The 22,757-nt window shown below is 35.5% G+C and overlaps 1 long non-coding RNA gene across 2 annotated transcripts in view; it reads left to right on the top strand.

Moving 5' to 3' along the window:
• LOC307186845 overlaps positions 1 to 22,757 on the top strand; it is a 294,281-nt gene that overhangs the window by 189,943 nt on the left and 81,581 nt on the right. Inside the window, exons 3-4 of one of the 2 annotated variants that reach the window (XR_013828482.1) lie at positions 1,622 to 1,708; positions 12,916 to 13,021. This is a non-coding gene — a long non-coding RNA (uncharacterized lncRNA). The remainder of the gene's footprint in view (positions 1 to 1,621; positions 1,709 to 12,915; positions 13,022 to 22,757) is intronic. The other variant, XR_013828481.1, reaches the window with a different exon arrangement.

The following is a 22,757-nucleotide window of genomic DNA, read 5'->3' as shown; positions in this document are numbered from 1 at the left end:
TCTTTCTAAATTCTACAGAATTTATTAATTAGCAATAGAAAATAAAACATAACAGATTTTATCTTTAATATCCTACTAGTTTAGTCAAACTTGCTCTGAAATGGAAAGATTAATAACAATTATAAGATTTCATCTTTGCTCATCATCTTTTGATGACTTGTTAGTGTGATTTCTGATCAATAAGAATGTTTGTCTTCTTTTTGCTCATATGGACTGTAAAGGAAAATAGTTATGCAGAGTGGGTGGTTACCTATTGTAATATCAATATTTAATCTAACATAATAATGTTTATATATTCTCCAAAGATTCTCACAAGGATTATATACCTAGATAGATAAGAAGCTGATTGCTAAAAGAGAGAATTTGAGAAACTAAAAAACACAAAATGAAGACATATGACTGAGGCAGATGAGAAAAAAATACAGAGAATTTTCAATTTCATTTTCAACCAGTCAGAAAGGCTGTATAGAACAGGTTGCATTTCCTACAGAAGAAAAATAGGTATTTTGATTATCTGGCAAAGAGAAGGCATTTTAAAAGCAATTTTGATTCATTTGTAGACTTATCCTAATTTTAGACTTTGTATTTTTCAATTTGCTGTTAAAATATAATTAGAAACAAATGTAAATTTTCTCCTCTGCTTTAAGAACCTGGACATTTAACATTTCACTTTAACAATACCTTTCTTACAGTGTCATTTCCTTTTGTAATCATTAGACATTTAAAAATATTTTTTCCACTTTCACAGAAAAAAAATTAAAAACAGTATCACAATAACTGACAACTCAAAGGCAACAAAGGGGCCCCAAGTTGCAGATAGCTAAATAAACATAAAAGGAAAGTTACATACTGCTCCCAAGAAAAATTAAATTATAGCTGTAAAAATACAGACAGCTCAGTCTGTATTATCTTTTGTTGATCCAACAGCTTGTTGCTATGATAATACTGACGATTATAAATACAGTCCTTTCCCTTCTGCCAATGAAGCTATCATATCTTCCTATGAAAGTCACAAGTGAGAGATGAATTGACATCCTGGGTAGGAAATTGAATAGAAGCAAGAAATCAAGTAGAAATTCAAATCTCTCCCCTGACTCTCACAGGAACATATGAAAGTGACTTCTATTATGGCAAGATTTTCTGAGAACATTAAATTAGAATTTTAAGGACGTGTTTATTTCAAATCAATACGACTCAAGAGATTGATGCCTTTTGAGAATAATGCATGGTGTCATTCTGAATAGGCAAGCCATACTTATGAAATGTCCTAAAGAACAAAGAATAGAACAGGGGGAAATAAATTTACTTTTATTATGAAATCTTCCCAGAATTTAACTTAATTTAAAATGAAAATAATTCCATCTTCATTATTTTTTATAATCATTGCCGAATGTTTATTGAGTGCCTTCCAAGTACGGAACAGAGAATTAAGTGTTGCCAACCCAAAAAGATATGGTAGTCTCTACCTGCAGGGGCACACTCTATGGTTGGAAAAGAGAAAGTTAAGTTTCAATTGACAGATGTTCCTATTACTTATATTACTCTCTTGCCCTCTTTGGAGCCGTACAATCCTAACAATTCCTTGGGCTTTCATTTCATACAAGTTGTTATTTCTTCTTAGGACAAGGCAAGACAGTGAACATTTTTGGAAAATCTACCTCAAGTCTCAGTGCATCAAACCCCTCTGTGTCCTCAGCAAAAACTCCAGGTATCAGTAACGTGCTACTGAAATCAGAAATTAATGGTCAATATATTTTGGTTTAAGTTTGTGCTATAGTATTAGAAGTCTCCAATCTAGAATCATTAGAGAAAATGAGAAAACACTTTAAATAAAACCTATTTTTAAAAAGTTATATCATTTGCAGAATATGAATCACACTGTGTAGTCACCTAGCAACTATTTACTTGATATGGAATTTTAACCTAAAATGGATATTTTTCCCATGACTAAATTCCATTTCAAGTCTATCATGTCTAATTAATTTCCACGTGAGTACCCTGATAGAAACCATAATAAATTAAACTAGGACAGGCAGGAGGCAGGTCTGCTTATAGCACAAACTGCAGTGGGAACCATAGCACAAGATGCTGGGTCATACTAGCTGATTCTGGACATGGTAAGGATATTATTTCATGGACCATGTTCAGAATGAGAAGAAAATCCATGGGAAACGTTACTGGATTAATGAGAGAAAAACTTGATGTGCCCATTGTCCTCTGCTTTTCTGGGCTTCCCTGTGGCACAGCACTGTAATGGTCTATTTTCTACCCAACTAAAGTGTAGACTCTTCAAGTTAGTAGTGTCTATATTACTTTTCAAGAGGTAGGCAAAGTGCTTAGACCATAGTAGATCTCAAAAATGCTTAAATGGAAGAATGAGATGAGAATCAAAGGTGGTATGATAGCTATCAGAGACATAATGAGCAAATAGTAGATAATGTCACAGGATCTTGAGACCCATGATTGTAGACAGCCTGGCATAATTAAGGAACAAGAAGTGTAGAAGCTTGGTATTCATCTACAGCTGGCAAATTACTAACCATGATCTTCTGATTTGTTCAATAAATATTTTATGAATGCTGAAAGAAAGAACAACTCTGAAGCAACCCTGACATTCATAATTTGGAGTTATGAAGTTTTGCTCCATCACAAATTATCTCATGTATTCTGAGTGAGCTGGTGAGTCACTTAGCTGGTGACAGAGCCTAGCCTTGAACATCCCAGCTGATGGTTTGTCATAGCTGTGAGCCCTGAGAGTTTGCCCCTCTCAGCCCTCAGGCTGTAATATTCTCTACGTCTCAAGATACAAAAAAGTGAGAAAACACCAGCTTAGCCAATCATTTACTATCTACCTCTCAGAGCAACTTTGATTTTTCTCTGTACATACTTACACAGCAACCCTCACAAAGGGATTTTCAGTGTGAAAATTGCAATGGGAGAAAACTTTTCTTTGAAAGTTAAAAAGGTTGTGAGATGATAAGAGGAAACATTATGCTCTGGAAATGGCATTTAGATGAAAGCTAGAAGCCTGCGAACATTGTGGTATACATAAGTTTCAGGTTTCAAGACAATTTTGAGATTTATCTTTTTCATGAATTTCACAAGCTTAATGTTTATGAAAGAATAAAGGAAAGAACATTCGGGAAACAGAGGAGATGTATTTATTGAACACCCACATCAAAGTCTCCTATGAAGCACTTGTCTTGCAAAGGAAGTGGTAATTTAACAAAGTTCAGAAAAATCTGGCTCTTTTCCAAAAGTACAATAAACAAGAGATCTCTTTTGGTTTAGATAAAATCAGACAAAGAAAAGATAAACATTGAATAAACTGACACCATGATTTCTAAATATAGAAAAGTAACAAAAGGTAGAAATTATAAGAGAAAGAAGATACAAATTCAGAGATAAAGCCAAAAGCAGTGAAAGTTTAAATAGGAAATAGAGTGTCATAATCATTAGAATTGTCCATTACACTTGTACAGATTATACCAGAAATTGTCATTGGATTTGAAGGCACATACAGATCCAATCAAGTAACAAAATTATATGCATTTTCTTCAAAAATATGAATATTGTACGTGCTGCTCATCAATAATATTTATAGGTCTCCTGTACACCTGTCAAATTGTCCTTGATTATTTAAACGTATAATGACAATTTTCCCAATAGGCAGAAAAATTCAAGAGGTAAAGACCGTGCCTGACTTGTTCACTGTGCGTAATACACAGTGTGACACAGAGTAGACACTTAAAAAAAATACCTTATTGAACTTATGATCTTGATTGGTTCTGTGAGGATTCAAGTATAAACAGCGCCATCTTGGACTATCATTAAACATTTTAAATCTGAAAAGTAAATGGAGTTCTGACCCCTAGGCCTACAAAATAGGTTTGCTTTGAGCTGAAGAGATCCAGGAAACAGGAAGGGAGAAATGGCATCTGGCAGGAGTGTTCTCACTGGGCTGCTCAGATGCTGGCTTGCTCTCTGCTCCTACCTGGGCATATTTAAATCCAAACCTAGCTAAAAAATTAAATTCAACTGCATGCATGACTTCTTTTTCTTTCAATCTAGGGCATTGATCTTAGTGGTTCTCGAAATGTGGTTGCTCACGCAACATCATCAGCATTACCTGTAAACTTGGTAGCGATGCATATTTTTCGGCCCCAGGTCAGTCTACTCAGTCAGAAACTGAGGATGGGGCCCAGCAATCTGTGTTTAACAAGCTTCCAGGTGATTCTAAGTCAGGGTAAAGCTTTAGAAACCCCCAATACTAGGTGAAGTGAGGATTACTGTAAATATAGTCTTTTATGAATCATCATCCCGCATCTTGTTAGGGACTCCACAATAAGCAGTGTTGTAACTCTGGCTGTGGCAGCCCCTGCAGCATCTGGACTCCAAGACTTTCAAAGGCCATATGAGTAACAACTGCAATTGTGCTTCTTTGATTCTGGAAGAAGACGGACAATTTTGAAGTATTATGGATTGCATATACACTAGATCTAATAATCTATACTATTTTCAAATACTTTTTAGAATAAAGGAAATATATTGGTAGTTATAGGACTTTACCAGTTCTACCTATAACTCCCTGTGAGACCTTTGTTTTCCAGGTTCCTCTTTTTTATAACAACACGTTGCACATTTTTAAAGCATGCAATTTGATTAGTTTTCACATATGTACACACCATGAACCACCACTACAATCAAGATAATGAATATATCAAAAACTCCCAAAGGGTCCTTGCAATCATTCCCATCCAGCTTTCCCTGTCCTTCTCCCATTTCCAGGCAACTGACATGTTTTCTGTCTTTCTCCCTCACATATATATCAATTAAGGGAGAGCTGACATCCTAACAAAATCAAGGCTTCAAACCCAAGAGTATAGTTTATCTCCATTTACTTAGGCATTCTTTACTTTCTCTCAGCAATACACAGGGAGCTATACTTAATATTTTGTAATAATCTATAAGGGAAAAGAATCTGAAAAGAATATATATATATGTAAATATATATATATATATATATATATGTAAAACTGAATCACTGTGCTATACACCTGAAACTAACACATTGTAAATCAACTATACTTCAATAAAAATATATATTTATATTAAAATAAATAAATAAAAGTGGGCACATACTTCTAAAAACAAAAAAAAATTGCATTAGTTTTAGGTGTACAACATAATAATTTGATATCTATTGCAAAATGATTGCTACAATAAGTTTAATTAATATCCATTACTACACATAGTTACAAATATTTTTCTAAAGAAAAGTATTCTTTTTTCAATTTTATTTTCTGAACAATTGTTGCTATGGTAAAGAAATAAATGTTTGCATATTGGTCTCTTACTCTGCAACCTTGATAAACTCATTTAACGATTGTAGTACATTTTTGTATATTCTACCAGATAAGGATTGTTATATTCTCTTGAATTGACCCCTTTACTATTATGAAATGAACATTTTAATGCCTGGCAATAGTATTAGTCAGAACTCTACTTTGTCTGATACTCATATGGATAGTCTAGCATTCTCTAGTGTTAGCATTGAATCCTCTTCAGAGATTCCAGTTACCTTTTAGTAGACCCTCATAAATTGTCCCAAGGATCACTGACCCTTTGTAATTTTTCATTATTATTACTCTCTTTTCTCTTACTGTGTCATTTTGGATAGTTTCTATTGCTATGTCTTTTTAAGTTCTCAAATATTTCTTTTCACAATTTCTAATTTGATTAATCTCATCCAGGGTATTTTTCATCTCATACATCAGAGTTTTTATATTTATAAGTTGAAATTGGGAGGTTTTTATATATTCCATGTCTCTAGTTAACTTTTTGAACATATGTAATATAGTTATAATAACAGTATTAATGTCCTTGTTTGCTAATTTTAACTTCTATATCAGTTCTAAATCAGTTTCAATTTATTGCTTTTTCTCCTCAAGATTGCTCATGTTTCTTACCTCTTTGCAAGTCTATAATGCTTTTGTTTTTGTTTTTTCCAGTCACTGTGAATTTTACCCTATTGAGTTCTTGATAGTTTTGTTTTTATATAACTATTTGTGATCTTTGTTCCATGATGCAGTTAAGTTACTTGCAAATAGTTTGTTCCTTTCAGGTCTTGCTTTTATATTTGTTAAGCAGGATCAGAGCAGTGTTTAGTCAAGACCAAAGATTCCCAATATTCAGGCAAGTATCTTTTGTGTGCTCTACCCAACACCGTTTGAATCATGAGGTTTTCCAGTTTGGCTGGTGGTAACAGGCATTACTCCCAGTCTTGTGTGAGTGCTAGGCACTGTTACTCCTAACACTACTATCACATGATTCTTTCCGCAACCCATTGTATAATCTCCTTGCATGCATGTGTTAGTCAGCATTCAGCTGCATACTCAAGAGGTATCTTTGCCAGATTTCTGGGGCTCTCTCTCTCTCTCTCTCTTTGCTGCTCTCTTCTTTCTGATACTCAGTACTGTAGACTCTAGCCACCTAAGTCTACCCACACTCACAGCGCCATCTCCTAACACAGAGAGTCTACTCAGCTCCTACTGGATCTTTCTCCCTTGGCTTGGAAAATTTGAAGGAAGTAGGTGGCAGCATTCACTGTGCTCACCTTTTTTGTTTCCTATTTCTCAGCTACCACTATCCTTCATTGTCTGATGTCTAGTGTCTTGAAAATTGTTGTTTTGTTTTAAATATACATTGAACTTTTTTGGAAATTGTTTCAGTTGGGAGGGTAAGTTCAGTCCCTATTACTCCACCTTAACTGAAAATGGAAATATCTCCTCCTATTTTAAGTCACATTTGGAGTAAATGACCTTTAAAGATCAACCCAGCTGTAAAAATCAGCAATTCTTTCATAGGACAGAGTATCCACAGCTGTGTCGGTTCACTAGACCCAGTTATGCGCTGCCCGGTAGGCTCCTCTGTCTCCTACTCTCCAGACCTCAACTACTTGCCTTTGTTCTTGGCCTGAGCAGCCCTAGCTTTGACTCACACAGTTTCGGGGGATTATAAAGTCCAACTATGGCCATAATCACTACAGATCTAGAAGTCCGCAGCTGCTAAGTACAGACCGCTGTCCCTAACCACTAGCCAGAGTGGAGCTGTGGAGGCTGTGACTTCTCCATCAGCTGTTGGAAGACCTGCATGGTACAACTCAGGAGTGTGGGGAATTCACGGCTCCTGGCGTGGACTTGACCAATGAGAGACAGTGGAACCGTAAGACAAATTTCTCACTTTTCTACCCCAACCATAGCTCCCAGATATAGTGATTTCATGAACCTTGTCCTGAGATACCCCATATGACTAAATAACTGGCTGCATTTTCTTGTGAAATCACAGGAAGCGCTCCCCTTTCCTGCCTCATTTCCCTTTTTCCGTCACTCTCACTTTGCACATAGCCATCCCACCCCTGCCAAAGAGCATTAGTGTGTACATTTTGGTTCAGACTGTTTCCTAGGGGACTTGGTCTAAGAGAGTGGGGAAATAAAAGAATATAAGAAAACAAATCATTCCATTATGTAATATCTCCTTGTTCCATTTTTATACCAAAATTTAAAAATCTGCTCTGCATATTTTAAATGAAAAAATAAAATATTTTCATTTAATATGCAGAAAGTATAACCCAACTTTACAGAGCTGGGAGAAATATTATCAAGAACTATCAGTCTTGTTGAAGAAAAATAACAAAACATGACTCCTCAGTGCTAAACCAGCTGCCAACCAGTGTAGGAGAGAATTCCATATGCAGGTGCAAATGTCACTGTGAAAGCTGGAATTTCAGGGCTCTTATCTGAAATATGATTTGGAAGGTTTGTGGGAGAATGATGATGTAAACAGTTGAAGCAATGTGTAGTTTGCCTGCTTTTGTAAATACCAGCATGACTTTAAATGGAAGAAGCTAAAAATGATTTTGCCTCAGTGCTCTGTCCTGTGTCACAGCTTTGTGGTTTGTTTAAACAGGTTTCTTCAGCACAGTAGAGTGATATTAAGCATGTAACACCTAACCCAAGTCACAGACTGTTTATTAGTAGAAAAAAAGGTCAGTTAAGTATGAATTAGAAAATGAGTAAATAAATTGTAACAGTTTATATAGACGCATATTCTAATAAGAAACCCATGATAATGTGAGATTTATTCATGAAATACTGGATTGGCACAGAGAGAGTCCAAACCAAACTATAATTTTTTAACCTTGATTTTATAAATTAATCTTGCTTATTCAGAGGAACCAGTAAAGTGAAATACTGGTAGCTGGAAGAAAGTTTTTCCCGTTTTTAATACAATTTTTTTTGAAGAATCCTAAAACCTAGCATTATGGGTTGAATTGTGTTCCCCGACAAGATATGCTGAAATTCTACCCCACTACCTGTGCATGTGACCTTATTTGGAAATAGAGTCTTTGCAGATCTAATGAAGTTAAAATGACTTTATAATAGATTAGGGTGGGCCCCAATCCAGTTACTTATGTCCTTATAAGATGAGGGAAGTTTGGTTACTGTGTCCCTATATGATAAGGGAACTGTGGATGCTGACACAAAGAGAGAACACCACATGTGGGATATAATAGAAGATTTTATTGTTTATAAACCCAGTGTATGGTGTTTATTTTAACAGACCAATAGATAAGAGCATTAAAATTATAGTTATCATTTTTTCTGATTCCAACACTATACTCTCATTATAGAAAAAAAATGGAAAATACCAAAAAGAATTTCTTAAATCAGGGTTTCCCAACCCCCACCGGGCCGCGGCCCGTTAGGAACCGCGGCCCATTAGGAACAAAGAAAAAAAAAAAGTCATTAGGAAATTAAGCAGTACTAAAATCTCACCTGTCTCTGTATTTGCATATTATTCTCCACTCTTTTTTTTTTTTTGCGGTACGCGGGCCTCTCACTGTTGTGGCCTCTCCTGCTGCAGAGCACAGGCTCTGGACGCGCAGGCTCAGCGGCCATGGCTCACGGGCCCAGCCGCTCCACGGCATGTGGGATCCTCCCACACCGGGGCACGAACCCGTGTCCCCTGCATCGGCAGGCGCACTCTCAACCACTGCGCCACCAGGGAAGCCCTATTCTCCACTCTTTATCCCTTCCTCTTTTGGAATTTTCCATGTTCAAAAATATCCACATCACAGCTCACTTTTTATCTCCACTCAGTTGGTCAGTCCAGATCAAAGTAGCATCTTTGATCTATGTTACATGTTCCTAGGAGGTAAACCTGATTGACTTTTCTTAGGCTAATTGTTTCTTCTCATTCAGTTGATAACAATAAACATTGAAGAGCCATGTAGCACAAAGATGTCTATGATAGCCCATCACAGGAAGGGATTTCTAAGAGAAAGGCAAGCACTATGATGTGGACAGACACTGTAAATATCTGGGACTCTTATTTCAACTACAGCTGTCCACTTGTTTATGTATTGACCTTACTTGTAATCTTTCAGAAAAAGAGAGAGAGTGGGAGAAAGGAAAGTGGGGGAGGGGAGAGAAGGAAAGGAAAGAATTCTGTGGCTAAAACTCATCTGAAATCACTTATGTAATCCACTCTCTTTTTTTTTTATCCAAACGGGATCTTTTCCTTAAAATTTAAGTGGATCTAGAATATGGATGTATGGATATCACATTTGTTTCATTATAGGATGCCAACTCTCACAATTTCTCGAATTTCCACTGATCTTACCTTAAAGTCTTTCTATAGAGAGTTCCTTTGGGAAACATTTTTTTGGATACTTTTTCCTAATACTAACACTCATTTATGGAATACCCAAGAATAATTCTGAAACTACCCAGGAGCCCTAAAGAGCAATATATTGTTGTGGCAGCTAATGTAGGAATTATTCTGCTTCTCACTGAACTTTCATGGTCGCTTGTTTTAGTAACCTGATGGCCCTATCTTCTCTTTTCCTTTCTCCCTGAAGCAACAACCTTGTAACCAATTACCATCAATCCCTTCTGTTGTCTTGCACATTTCACAGCACAGGCATTAAATAGCACTGGCTTATCTCCTCCATGTAGGACAGGGATGGGATTCATAGTCCCATGTTTGTTTTTCCCTCAGAAATCGGTGGAGTAACTGCTGGTTGCCTGGGTGAATGAAAGGAGAGGTAGAAAGACAGTGGAATTTTCCATTCTGTGCTGTAGTTAATATTCTCTTATAATATCTAAAATCAAATACAAAATTTCTTTGAATCCATCCTTCCTCAGGAGAAACATGTATTTTCCATTATCTTAATTTGACTATTTCATGTAAACTAATATTTGAGCTTATTACATTAAAGACTATCCATTGCTTGCAATCTCTGAGTTACTTAAGAAAGTATCTTCCATTAACTTGACAATAAAAAAAATTGTCAAATAAATTATTTCTCCCTAATCTGGGAGGCTAAATATTATTTCACTTCCTCATCTTGGAATAGTTAATATGCTTAAAATAGGGAGAAAAGGCACTTAAAGCAACTTTAAATTGGCACCACAGTTTCATTTTTAAAAATAGAGGAAAAGATTTTGATTAGAACTTTATCTTAAAAAACGAAACCAAAATTGTAAAAATGTGATAAAATATAATCGAATATTTAACTAAATTTAGTTTTTAATTGCAAACATGGTTCAATTCTTAGAGAAGACAAAGAACATTGTTTTCTCCTTGGTATCATTAACAGACAAATTTATACTATTGCTTGATACTGTATTCTGCACAAAACATTTTATTTTTTTGGTATAATAATAAGGATTATTTTACAAATATGTATGTGCTTAATCAATTTTTTCAAAGATCTCTCTTAAGCCTTTGATTTTAAAGCATTCTCTTTGAAACTCCTATCCTGTCCTCATCCCTGTTAACTTTTTCTTCTTCTCCCATTGTTAACTGCTCATTTGCCAGTGGCTTTAAATGAGATCTAAGTATTTCTCTAATAACCCTTTCATGGTTTCCATGGAATCCTGTACTTTTTGCAAAGCTTGAAGTTTCATTTGGCAGTAAATTTGCACTATATTGGCCTTGAAAACATCCAAGAATAGAAACAGGCCAAACCACAAAGAGAAGGGAAGTCGGAGGAGAGGGCTAAATAGATTCTACTATTAAAGCAAGATGGAGGTTAAAGGATGTTTGAGGGGAAACAATTTTCATGTCGTTTGCTCATTCATGAATTTTATGTTTTTTTGATTCTCTATGTAATCTTATAGTGCAAGCCCTTGGAAAACAAATACACAGATAAAAAGCTACCCTGTATATAAGAAAAATGAGGTACCATTCAATTCAGTTGACCACCCAAATCCCTTAGAGAATTAAGAAAAAACAGCCAGCTCCACATTTCTTAGTTCAGCCTAACTTTACAGATCTTCATAGATTTGTGTAGATTATGCAGCCAAAAGCCCTATGAAATAATTTGTAAAATAGTAGTCCAAGCAGTTGAATATATCTATATTGTACTCTGGGTAATATTTGGGCTGGTTCCAGGCAACGCTGTGATCTAAAAGAGGAAGATATTGGTGCTTACTGTCCTCCAGTTTCCATTAGGTAATTTTCTTAGGTGCTTCAATGCTTGCTCTCTTTCTTTCCTATCCTGCTTTTCTGGTTATCAATGGTTGCATAACGAACCACACCACAAGTTAATGGCTTAAAACAATAATGTATTATTATCTCTCATGATTCTGTGGGTTTATTGGGTCGACTGGGTGGGTCTCACTTTGCAATCTTATATGTAGTTATGGGCAGATGTCAGCTGGGCTGCAGTCATCTAACTCTGTACTAGCTGGACATCCAAAACGACTCATTCACACAGTTGGTAATTAATGGCTGTCAGATGGGAGCTCAGCTAGGACTGTTGAGCAGAGCACATACTCTTGCCCTCTCTGTGTTGCTTGGGCCTATAGCCATGCTTTCTTCTAGGAAACTGAAAAGTAATGTAGGTTAACCTGTTAATAACTACTGGGTGTTGCCTAACATTGGCAAAATATTTGTCTTCCAATAGTTTTCTCATGGCAAATGATTTGACTCAAAATAACTTTATGAAGAGAGAAATTTGGGGAAGTTTCAAAATGTACCACAAATAGCTTCTTAAGGGCCATATAGTAAACTCAGTGATATACACATAGTAACTCATTTAATCTTCCAGCAATCCAATGAATTAGGTGTTATTTGTATAGCCATTTTACGGGTAAGGAAATTAATGCTTGGAGGCAGTAAGGGACTTGACAAATGTTTCATGACTGTTAAGAATTTCTTGGATTTCTTCCCAGATGTGTATGGTATTCAGTAGTTGTTCTCAACCACAAAGAATATTGCCTCCCAGCCTTACAAAATCTGTCTCTATTCCCAAGAATGTAGAAACATTCTGAATTTCTTTTTCTTCTAGTGTTTCACAAGCCATTTAACTTTCATCATTTTATGAGATAATCAAATAAGATACCAAACATAATTGACCTTAACTTATCCTACCCCTCACCATAGACACAGTGGGATATATAACAGTGGGATGGAAAAAATAGTGAAATAAGTAGATTGTATTTAACACACATACTCAACACACATACACATATGCACAAACACACCACACACACGCACACAAACACACACTTTTAAAGAAACAACCAGCAGAACCTTTAAATTTGGAGGCTGTCAAATTATCCTGCTTCAGTCAGAGCAGAAGTATCTCTCATTTATTCAAATTACCTAGTACGTTTTGGAACCAGGGCTCAAAATTAGCCTCAAGTTGAACTATAAAGTGGCTGCATTGACAATATTTCCTTATTAAGAAGTACAGGGGAAAAATAAAAGACATACAACAAAAGATTTCAAATATGTCCGGAATCTTTGTCTTAACTTACAGGAAATTCTCAGTTCTACTGATATTGCATGTATTTATTATCATCTGGAAACATCTCCTGAGATTTACTCTCCTCTCATTTTCAGTCCATATGTTTTAGGTGCAGCTGCCCCACCCTTCCGTTCTAGGGGTGAAACATGACCTGGAACTTTCCAAAAGAATGTTTCCATGGCTCCAATAATCGATTCAGAGGTAAGCATGTGACAAAACCCCAACAATCAGAGTCCTCACAAAGATTTTTGCAAGAACTCTTAGGCTGAAAGCACTCCTTCTTTGCTCTGCGAAAGCTAATTATGAGAAGGTATAAGCCAAGGCTTACCCTGGGCTATCACTAAGCCTTGGCAAATTGTCCTCATTAATTCCTCCCCTCCTTGCATGCATGCCCTTTACAATGTAACTTTACTACCGCTTCCATCAAGAGATAAAGTTTTTAAAAATTATGTAGAAAGAGTCTGCCTGTGAATAAATTCATTAAGAGTAAAGCAAAAAGAGATAAGGAGAAAGAGGGAGACAAAGAAAGTGAGAGAACTAACAACTTCATTTATGGTCCTGTATCTAGCCATGTATGAAGTACATCCCTGGATTTTATAGATTCATGAGAAGATAAAATCTATTTTCACTTAAACTGTTTGAAATGAGGTTTCTGTCATATGTGCCCCAATAGATCTTGGCTTACTCTCCAAATTATGTGTTCTTACCAACCTCAAGTTAAAATTGCATAATTAATTTAAGATGTAGAAATAATGAAATATTTGAGGTAAGCATCAATTACTATCTATATATGCATTAACTATTAAATGTAATAGTTATATTTATATATAATACATGGGTAACATTAAAAAAATTGTATAGGTAAATATAAACATAGAGATACAATTCTCTATTACTTTTTCCTGATATTAGCAGATGTATTAATATATTATTCATGGAAACATTTGAAATTTATTTTACATGTATATATGTATGATTCTCTATTGCTTTTCCTGATATTAGCATATCTATTAATAAACTTTATAGCTAGTACCCTCAAATTCCAAACTCATATTATTTTTAGTTACTGTCCAACTGCTTGACCCATCCTGAACTATTGAAATACACCTAAATTATGGAAATTCATACTTTGCCTACTTCACACATATTCACTATAGCTTTTTACAGTCTTCTGATTCTTCAATGCCTTCATACATTTTTAGTCACTCAACGAATATTCACTGAGTATATTTTTTAAATGTTTGCTGAGTATATGTCATATACCAGACACAATTCAAGGTACTAGAAACATCTTAATGAATAAGGTATATAAAGTCCATTTTCACACACAGCTTAAGTTTTATTGAGGTTGAGAAACAATAAGCAAACAAATGATTAAATAATATAATTTATACATCTTGATAGATGTTAGGAAGGACAAGGGAATAAAGTGACAAAAAGAGAGGTGGCATTTTGGGTGGCCAAGGAAGACCTCTCTGAAGTGGTGACATTTTAGCAACATAGCCCTAAATGAATTATGAGAAGGAGCCAGCGATGAAAGTATCTGCTTAATAGTGTTTCCAGAAACGGGAATAGCAAGTTGTCATTTAAATTAAAATAGAAAAAACATGTACATAGATAGATTCTGCCTATAGAAACACACAGATTTTTCCATCACTTTTATCTTTTCTAAAAGTATTATTTTTTAAACATATACAATATGGAGTATGATGGGATTAGATAGCGCTCCAAAATATTACCACTAGGTTAAGGTTTAATAACATTATACAGGAAGTATCATGGCACTATGGAAATGAAAGATCTGTTTTAACGTGATTCCAAGCAAGAAGTAAGTCTTCCTATTTAAAGAATTTGCATAAGTCCCCCCACCCTTCATGATCAATACAGAGGCTACATTCATCCAAAAGAATTCTGATACCTCAGGGGGAAACAGTTATCAAAGGGATTGTAGGAAAAATTATGCAGATTAGAGTGACTTTCCTTTTCCCTTTCTTCCTTTCTGTCCCTAAACAATTCTGTAGAAAATCCATTAGGTAGTGCCAAGCAAGGTAAACATAGGGGCCATGGTGTCAGAGTCCGAGAATATTAAGGAGGGCATCCGTGAGGAGGGGAGATGGTGATTCAAGCCTGACTGAGGTGAGGAGGTGTATTAGTCTGCTCCGGCTGCTATAACAAAATACCCTAGACTGGGTAGCTTAAACAAAGACATTTATTGATCACAGTTCTCGAGGTTGAGAAGTCCAAGATCAAGGTGTCAGACCACTTGGTTCTTAGTGAAGACACTCTTCCTGACTTGCAGATGGCCACCTTCTCACTGTGCCCTCAAATGGCAGAGAAAGAATGATCTCTCTCTCTCTTCTTTCTTTTCTGATAAAGTCACTAATCTGATCCTGAGGGCCCCACCTTCATGACCTCATCTAACCACAGTTACCTCCCAAAGGTCCCATCTCTAAATACCATCACACTGGGAGGTTAGAGCTTCAACATGTGAATTTAGAAGGGACACAATTCAGTTCATAGCAAGAGGATATCCACAAAGGGGTGAGCTTCAAGAGAGAGGGCAGCCCACCTTAGGATGACAAAGCCCCAAAAGAGTAAGCAGTGTTTCCTTACATGGGTGGGGGGCGAATGTCCCATTATGTGGTGTTAGCATCCAAGTAGAGTCAGGTGTGTGTTCCCATGGGAAGGGAGGACAACAGACTGCTGGTTGTCCAAGCTCAAGAAGGATGGGGAGGGTATACCATTAGGAGACAGCCCTGACAGAGGGTCAGAAGCCAAACAGTTTGAGGAGAGCATCTGTCCAAGGATGGTGGTGGCCATCTGATAGGAGGTGTTGAAATCTGAATGGAGTGAGCAGAATATCTGCATGGGAAAAGGACCAGTGACAGTGATGACTTTGCACAGCATATTAGAGCCCAATGTGAGCGACGAGGGCACGCAGATTGGATATAGTAGCATGACACTTAGAAATTGGATACATAAGAATAATTGTTCAAATAAATATATTGAGGATAATGAGAGCCTAGTTTCTCAATGTCATACCAAAAAGTTACAAATAAGAAAAGGGAGAAAACTAGAATGAACTCTGTGGTGTTGCATTGGAAGTGGAGATATTGATGTGAACTATTAATATTCCAGATAGATAAACTATTTATGGATGTCAATGTAAATCAATATGTAAATATATATCCCTACCTATTATAACTATTTATATTTTTACGTACTCTGGATATATTCCCTACCTCCCTCCACTGAGAAGCTTGAAATCAGCAATCTCCAATAGTAATGAGCATACCTCTCACTCAGATTTTGGTTTCTAAATACCATTGTCCACTTAAGGGAAGCACAACTCTCTGGGCAAGTAATTCAATCTGTGATTGGGCAGAGAAATTAGAAGATGAGCCTGGGAAATTTTGTTGCATCAGAAAGAAGGAAATTCTCAGAAAATGGTGGAGAAATATCAAAAGTACAAAGGTGGTACCTTCAAAGGGGAGCCAATAAGGAAATGTGGGACAATTTTAACATTAAAATAAATATGAGAATATTGGACTGCAGCCTATTAAATAAAATAAGAATCTGTCAATCCTTAGTGGTATGAATAAATGAATGAATTAAAATTTTGCTGGGAAGTGGAATCTTTACCTAGCCTCAAAGTACCTCCCCCACAAAATACTTATTAATTATAAAGGGGAAAAAAAATGTAACTTCATGGTAAGGAGCCTGGCAGATACCACCTAAATCAAGTGAGCAAAATTAACATCGCCAGTAATGGAACAAATCAAAACCATGTGTCACCTGATAGGATGAAAGGAGAAGAATGCAGGGTCACTTTTGTGATGTGCCTACCCAAGTTGCATAACCTTGATTTAATCATAAGGAAACATGACAAACCAAACTGAGGGACATTCTACCAAATAACAAGCCGATAATATTAAAAAATGTCATGGTTGTGAAAAATCAAGAAAAGACCAAAGAACTATTGCAGACTCAAGGAGTTTAAAGGATCTTGACAACTAAATGTCATGCGTGATTCTGGACTGGATTATTTTCTTATAAAGGACTTTATAGAGACTACTGACAGAACTTGAATGGAATCTGAGGATTAGATAGTAGTAATGTATCAATGTCAGTTTCCTGGATAGCTGTATTGTGGTTATGTAGGAGAATGTCTTTGTTCTATACTAACATGTTCAGGGGTGATGGGACATCATGTTGGTCTCTCAGTCTCAAATTGCTCAGGAAAATGTTATTTGGATTATTCCTGTGATTTTTATAAGTTTTAGATTGTTTAAAAATAAAAATATTTTTTAAAAAATCAAGTGACAACTGTAAAATCATTCAGCAACACCTAGTGATAACAAAATAAGAGTAAGAATTATAACTAGTCATTAGAGCTGGGCAGCATCAAGAAACAATCTCAGCACAAACCACAGATATAATACAAAGATCTTCAGGGATCCAAAGTAGAAAAGCCCACTCTGATAGGATCACCCTATTATCTATACTGGTTTAGGTTGTCCACAGCAGGCCCTTAATCCTCGGTGTGGAAGAATTGGAAATTAATATCAGATCCTACCATACAGATTTTGGACTTTATTATAAATTCTATGTTGTTCTCTCTAAAATATGTGGTACAGTGATTCTAAACCACACTTTGGTCTTAAAATTCCTCAGTCCTCCATGAAACCACTCAGTATACATATTACATGGAAATATATATTTTAATATAAATTCCTGGACCAGAGGTTCATACATAAGCTCCAAGAGAGCAAAACTAGGAAAGTGGTTCCCCATATAGAGTCATTTCTTAACACATAATAGTACTAATTTTGCTATCTGTGATATTATATTGAAAAATACTTGGCTAAACTGAATGTGCTATATATATTTACACAATAAAATTCCCAAATTAGGTCTACAAAACTTAATTATAAATGAAGATCTAATATAAACATTCTCTGGATTTTAGTGCAGGAGTAATGCTTCAATGTGTGCTTAAGGATAAAAGTAATTAATAATAAATCACTCCACCCTCAAGAGTTGTAAATCTGGTTGCACTTGAAAATCTCCATTCTTCTAAACTACATCCTAGTGTTTCTAGGAAAGTGATGAAATTTACACAAAATCAGAGGATTAAGTCTCCTTGACTCAACTTTGCTCTCCTATAAAATGCGAACTATCAATTTTAGTTGGAGGACAGACTAATTGAGGGATTAATTCTTCTTTGTCTAGTCTTTTGTAGATTAAGCATTACCCAATACAAAATTATTAAGCTTTATTCATCACTCATAAAAGCCAAGCTTATCATAAATATAAACTCCTCATAATCAATCATTCATTTACAAGTAGAAACATATTAATTCTATATACAGAAATTGAAATAAAGTGTAAGACCCCAATAACCCCCCCAGAAAATAGCAGCAGTTAGAATCAATGATTGTGACAAATGTATACAGGGACAAACTACAGTCCCTAGCAAATTGTTTTATTTAGAAATACTATAAACATTGCAGAATGTACCAAAATCTATCAGATTTGTTGCATGCTCATTTTACAGTTATATAATATTTTGTTGCTTTTCTTAACTATTCCATACATATAGATTAATGCTTAATCTGAACACAACTTCTTCAAGCTTCCAAAGCTTATATCAATTAATAGAATCTTCCTTTTATGTTAAATTTTTGCTTTAGCTTAATTTTTAAAATTTATTTGGAGACATTGGGGAAAATTATATCTATACGTACTGGAACTTCCAAAAATAATCTCTAAGTATTTCTCCTAGGTAGTATTTTTCTTGGTCTACCATGACAACAGATAAAATTGCACATTGAATCATGAACCGTGGTGTGCTCTTGGACTAGTGCTAAACACATTTGTCAAAGAAGCAGGCCAACACTGTTTAAAGTAGCCATGTGATACCTCTTATTTTATTTTAGATGTTCAGAGGACTATGTAAACTAGATGACAATTTGTTTTATTTAAGACCAAACTGAATTCTTGGCTCCTTTCAGTGGAATTACATATGATATTTGAATATATCTACTGACTCACAAACCGGTCATACAAATGTTTATTGAATGTCTTTCATAATCTCAACTCACTGATAGATGTTGGACAGGAGAGAAGAGAATTTTAAGCACACCACCATGTTCCAAAAAGGATTCAAAATGCTTTACACAGATAAATAAAAAAGAAGCAAGTTAGGATCAAATAAAAAAGAAGAAATATTAACAAGGGTAGAAGCATAACATGTTATATAATCAAGTGTAAAAATGTAAACTTCCTCCCCAACTTCATCCCATGCACCCATTCTCTTATTTACTCACTCCAGTCACATCAGCCTCATATCAGACTTGTCAACTTACCAGCTCTTGGAACTTGCTCTTCCCTCTGCTATGTTCCTCACGTTTGGAATGCTGACCCTCTCAACTACAACAGCGCTCTACATTTATTCTATTTATTATCCTTCATTCCTGTCTTCAATGCACTTATCACTTTGGGAAATTATTCTTTATTTGATAGTTTGTGTGTTTACTGTCTGGTGAACCCATTAGAATGTTAGCTCCATAATGACAGGAACTCCCCTTTCTGTTACTGTATGCTCAGCACGTAGCACAACATCTAGTACATCAGAGGTGCTTAATAAAGGTGCTTGAAAATTCAATATTTGTTGAATGAAGGCACTAAATATAGAGCCTGTTATCATGTCATTCCCCTATTCAACAGCCCTAAATATAAACAGCAACAAGTCCAAATCTCTTTAAAATTGCCAACAATAATGCCTCCATAATATGGTTCCATTCCACCCTCTGTATTTACCTTTTGACCTTTCATTGACATCATTTGTCATGTTTGATCAACACTACCTTTCCCCAGGAATTTCCCACACACCCTGTGTTTTCCCACAATGGAACCGTAGCCCACATTGTTTCCTCTTTCCATCTCTACCCGTTAATGTCACATCCATTCTTCCAGGCAGGGTGACAATATGACTTTTGTGAACCTAGATCACTTTGTCTTCAGGGGTCCCTTCCTGTATAAAAATATTAAAAATTATTGTGTTGGTATAAAGACAAATATAATCCTGGTTGAGTTCATTGTTATATATCTTATTACTATTCAATTTTTTCTAATTTTAAAGGAAATTAAAATTAAAGCATTTTATTTGTGGGCCCTTGACAGTATCATGGGTCCTAGGCACTATGCACTATTGTGCCCTTTAGGTTAGTTGACTTCTTCCAAGCACAATTTAAATGTCAACTCATCCTGGAAATCTTCTCTGAGCACACCCACCAACATACACACACATACACACATGCACAATGTGCATTACTCTTTTCTCTCCTCCACTTTCATGGTACTTCCTGTGGGTCGCATTAAACTTAGTAACAGACTAGAAGCAAAATTGTGACTAATTCATCTTTATGCTCCTCAGAGTTTCCAACAAAGTTTCTTAGAGCTTGACATCTTCTAAGCAACAATAAGTGTATTTTGATTTGATATTTAATTCATGAACTAAGAATGTGGATTCTAATAGTTAAGGAAGTTTCCAGTAAAGAAGACAACTTTAGATGGCCCTAGACACACTGATATGTCAGATCCTAGGCCATAAACTATTAAATCTGTATGATAGAAAGATTCTGTGGATCACGTCTGCCAGAGTAGTAGGTGATGAATTTGGTTAGATAAATTGGGACCAGATAACAAAATACCTTGAATTTCATGTAGAGAATTAGGGTCTTGATGCTGTAGGATATGGGGAGACCCTGCAGGTTCTTAATCAGGAAATCAACATGATGACAATTGTATTTTTGCAAGATTTATCTCTGAGTTGGGCATTAAAGGGATCAAAGCAGGGGAAGTCTGGAGGCAAAGAAACCAGAGAGATTATAGAAATGGGCCAGTATGGCTGGACTTTGTGCCTAGTTTTAGTTTTATTCTCTTTTCGCTTGGTTACACTTGACTTTATTTCACAGTAAATACAGGCGTTCTTTTCAGGATATTCATTTTCTAAGCTACTTCTAAAGTTTTAAAAAAAATGATCCTAAATATGACTTGATGTATGTTTCATCAGAAACATTAAATATTTTTTCCTCACGTGAAGCAATAAAGTTCTTTTAAATTTGCATTCTAATGAGTCAATAAACAAGCGATTTTTGCACAAATAATGTAGGTAACATTGGTTTAGGTTTAGGACATAGCAGATTCAAATGGAAGAACATAATAAAAGTAACTATTTTCAATAAAAGAATTTTCAATTACCTTATTTTATCTAATTATATCAACAACCTATTGGTATTATATTAACCCCATTTTATAGAAAAGGAAACTGATAAGTTATAACACTAAGAAGGGAATCTGCACATCTGACTTAGAGCCCATCTGCCTAACATCGATGTTCTTAAGGAAAGCAAAACCAGCTGAATTGTAAACAGGGAGACAAGAGCCCCTAGAGTAACCTATTACCAAAGAGAATGCAGGCATCTATCAGGAAAGCCTGGAAAAGTATAGTCCATCTTCAGAAAGAGGACATTAAAGAAAGAAATGAGTTTCATAGAGAGCATATATCTTCAAGTATATAAGATCAAGAAAAGACTTGATATGGTTAAAACAGAGATAGGGTGCAATTGTGTAAAGATATGATGCTCAGGTTTTCTTTTCTATCCACCTTGCATAGAAGAAACAGAAGGGCAAGATTTTAAATTTTGCTCTCAATAGTATCTATCAATATGTAATGACTACCCATACCGTAGGAAGTTCCCTATATAAATGGGGCCAGGGGTGATTGGTCAAGACTACAGTATGTCAGGGTAGAAACAGGCCTTTGCCATATGCTATTGAATTTAATGCTCTCAAAAAATCATGAGGTAGTAATTGTTACTGTCTTCAAGTTGAGCAGGCAGGAATCAAGTCCATACTACTAGTTCACTGGATTGGAGAGCCAGTGCTTAAGCCCAAATTTGCCTAACCCTCTCCTACTATATTGTAAACTTCACTAAAATTAATGACCTGTAGGAAAGCCTTGATGCTGGAGTACAAATTAGTAATCGAATGTGTTCCAAATTATAGCTCACACTTCACCACAATGCAAAAGAGGTGAGTTCCTTACCAACTCTACTCACCATTGGTCAGTTACAAAGAATTAAAGATATTTAGCATATATTAAAATAATTAAATAAACCCACCTTAATTCCATTCCTCTTTTTCTGTCCAAACCTTTTAAAGTATCTACTCTGTGCAAGGCTGTGTGCCTCATCCCCAGTTCTTTTCATAAACAAGTGGAAGTGAGAAGTAAGAAATGAGTAAGAGATAAGAGAGTTTATTTTTCTCTGGTTTTCCTCAGCTTCTGGTGAAATCCCATTTAAATATTTTGTGGCAAACTCATTCCTTGCCTAGCTTTCAGATGGTGAGCTTTTTAGTCATCATTTTAAAAGGCCAACACATTTGTTAACTGGAGCAGTTGTAGAGAGGCCAAGAGCAATAACTCTTATCATTTTATTCTGAGGGAGTGAACCGATTTTATACCATCTTTGGATGCATTGTAAATCTCAGAAAGAATCAGAAGCTAGTCTGTGTTTAAATTAATTAAATTCATACTGAAGTCACCACGATACCTTGAGCCATAAATTAAACTTATTTAAAAGAATTCAGTAGAACATTCCAAAAGTGGTTACAGAACTAAACAAGAGACTGGGATCTTTTACTTTCAAAGGAAGTTATTTCTAATGGCATAAGCTAATAAAGGTCACCGTTTTTATTATTGGTATAGTGTACTTTAGAGCCCCAACAATGAAAGAACACTGCAGTAATCATCCTTACTAAGAGCACATTGTAAACTTGATTTACCTTCAAAGTTTCTGTGAGAAGAACTAAAGATGACATTTTCTCCTGAAATAATAAAATGTAGGGAAATAATATTTTTATATTAGAAAAA

The sequence above is a fragment of the Stenella coeruleoalba genome (assembly GCF_951394435.1).
Source record: "Stenella coeruleoalba genome assembly, chromosome: 5".
Classification (NCBI taxonomy): Eukaryota; Metazoa; Chordata; class Mammalia; order Artiodactyla; family Delphinidae; genus Stenella; species Stenella coeruleoalba.
This window is presented reverse-complemented; position numbering and strand designations above follow the sequence as displayed.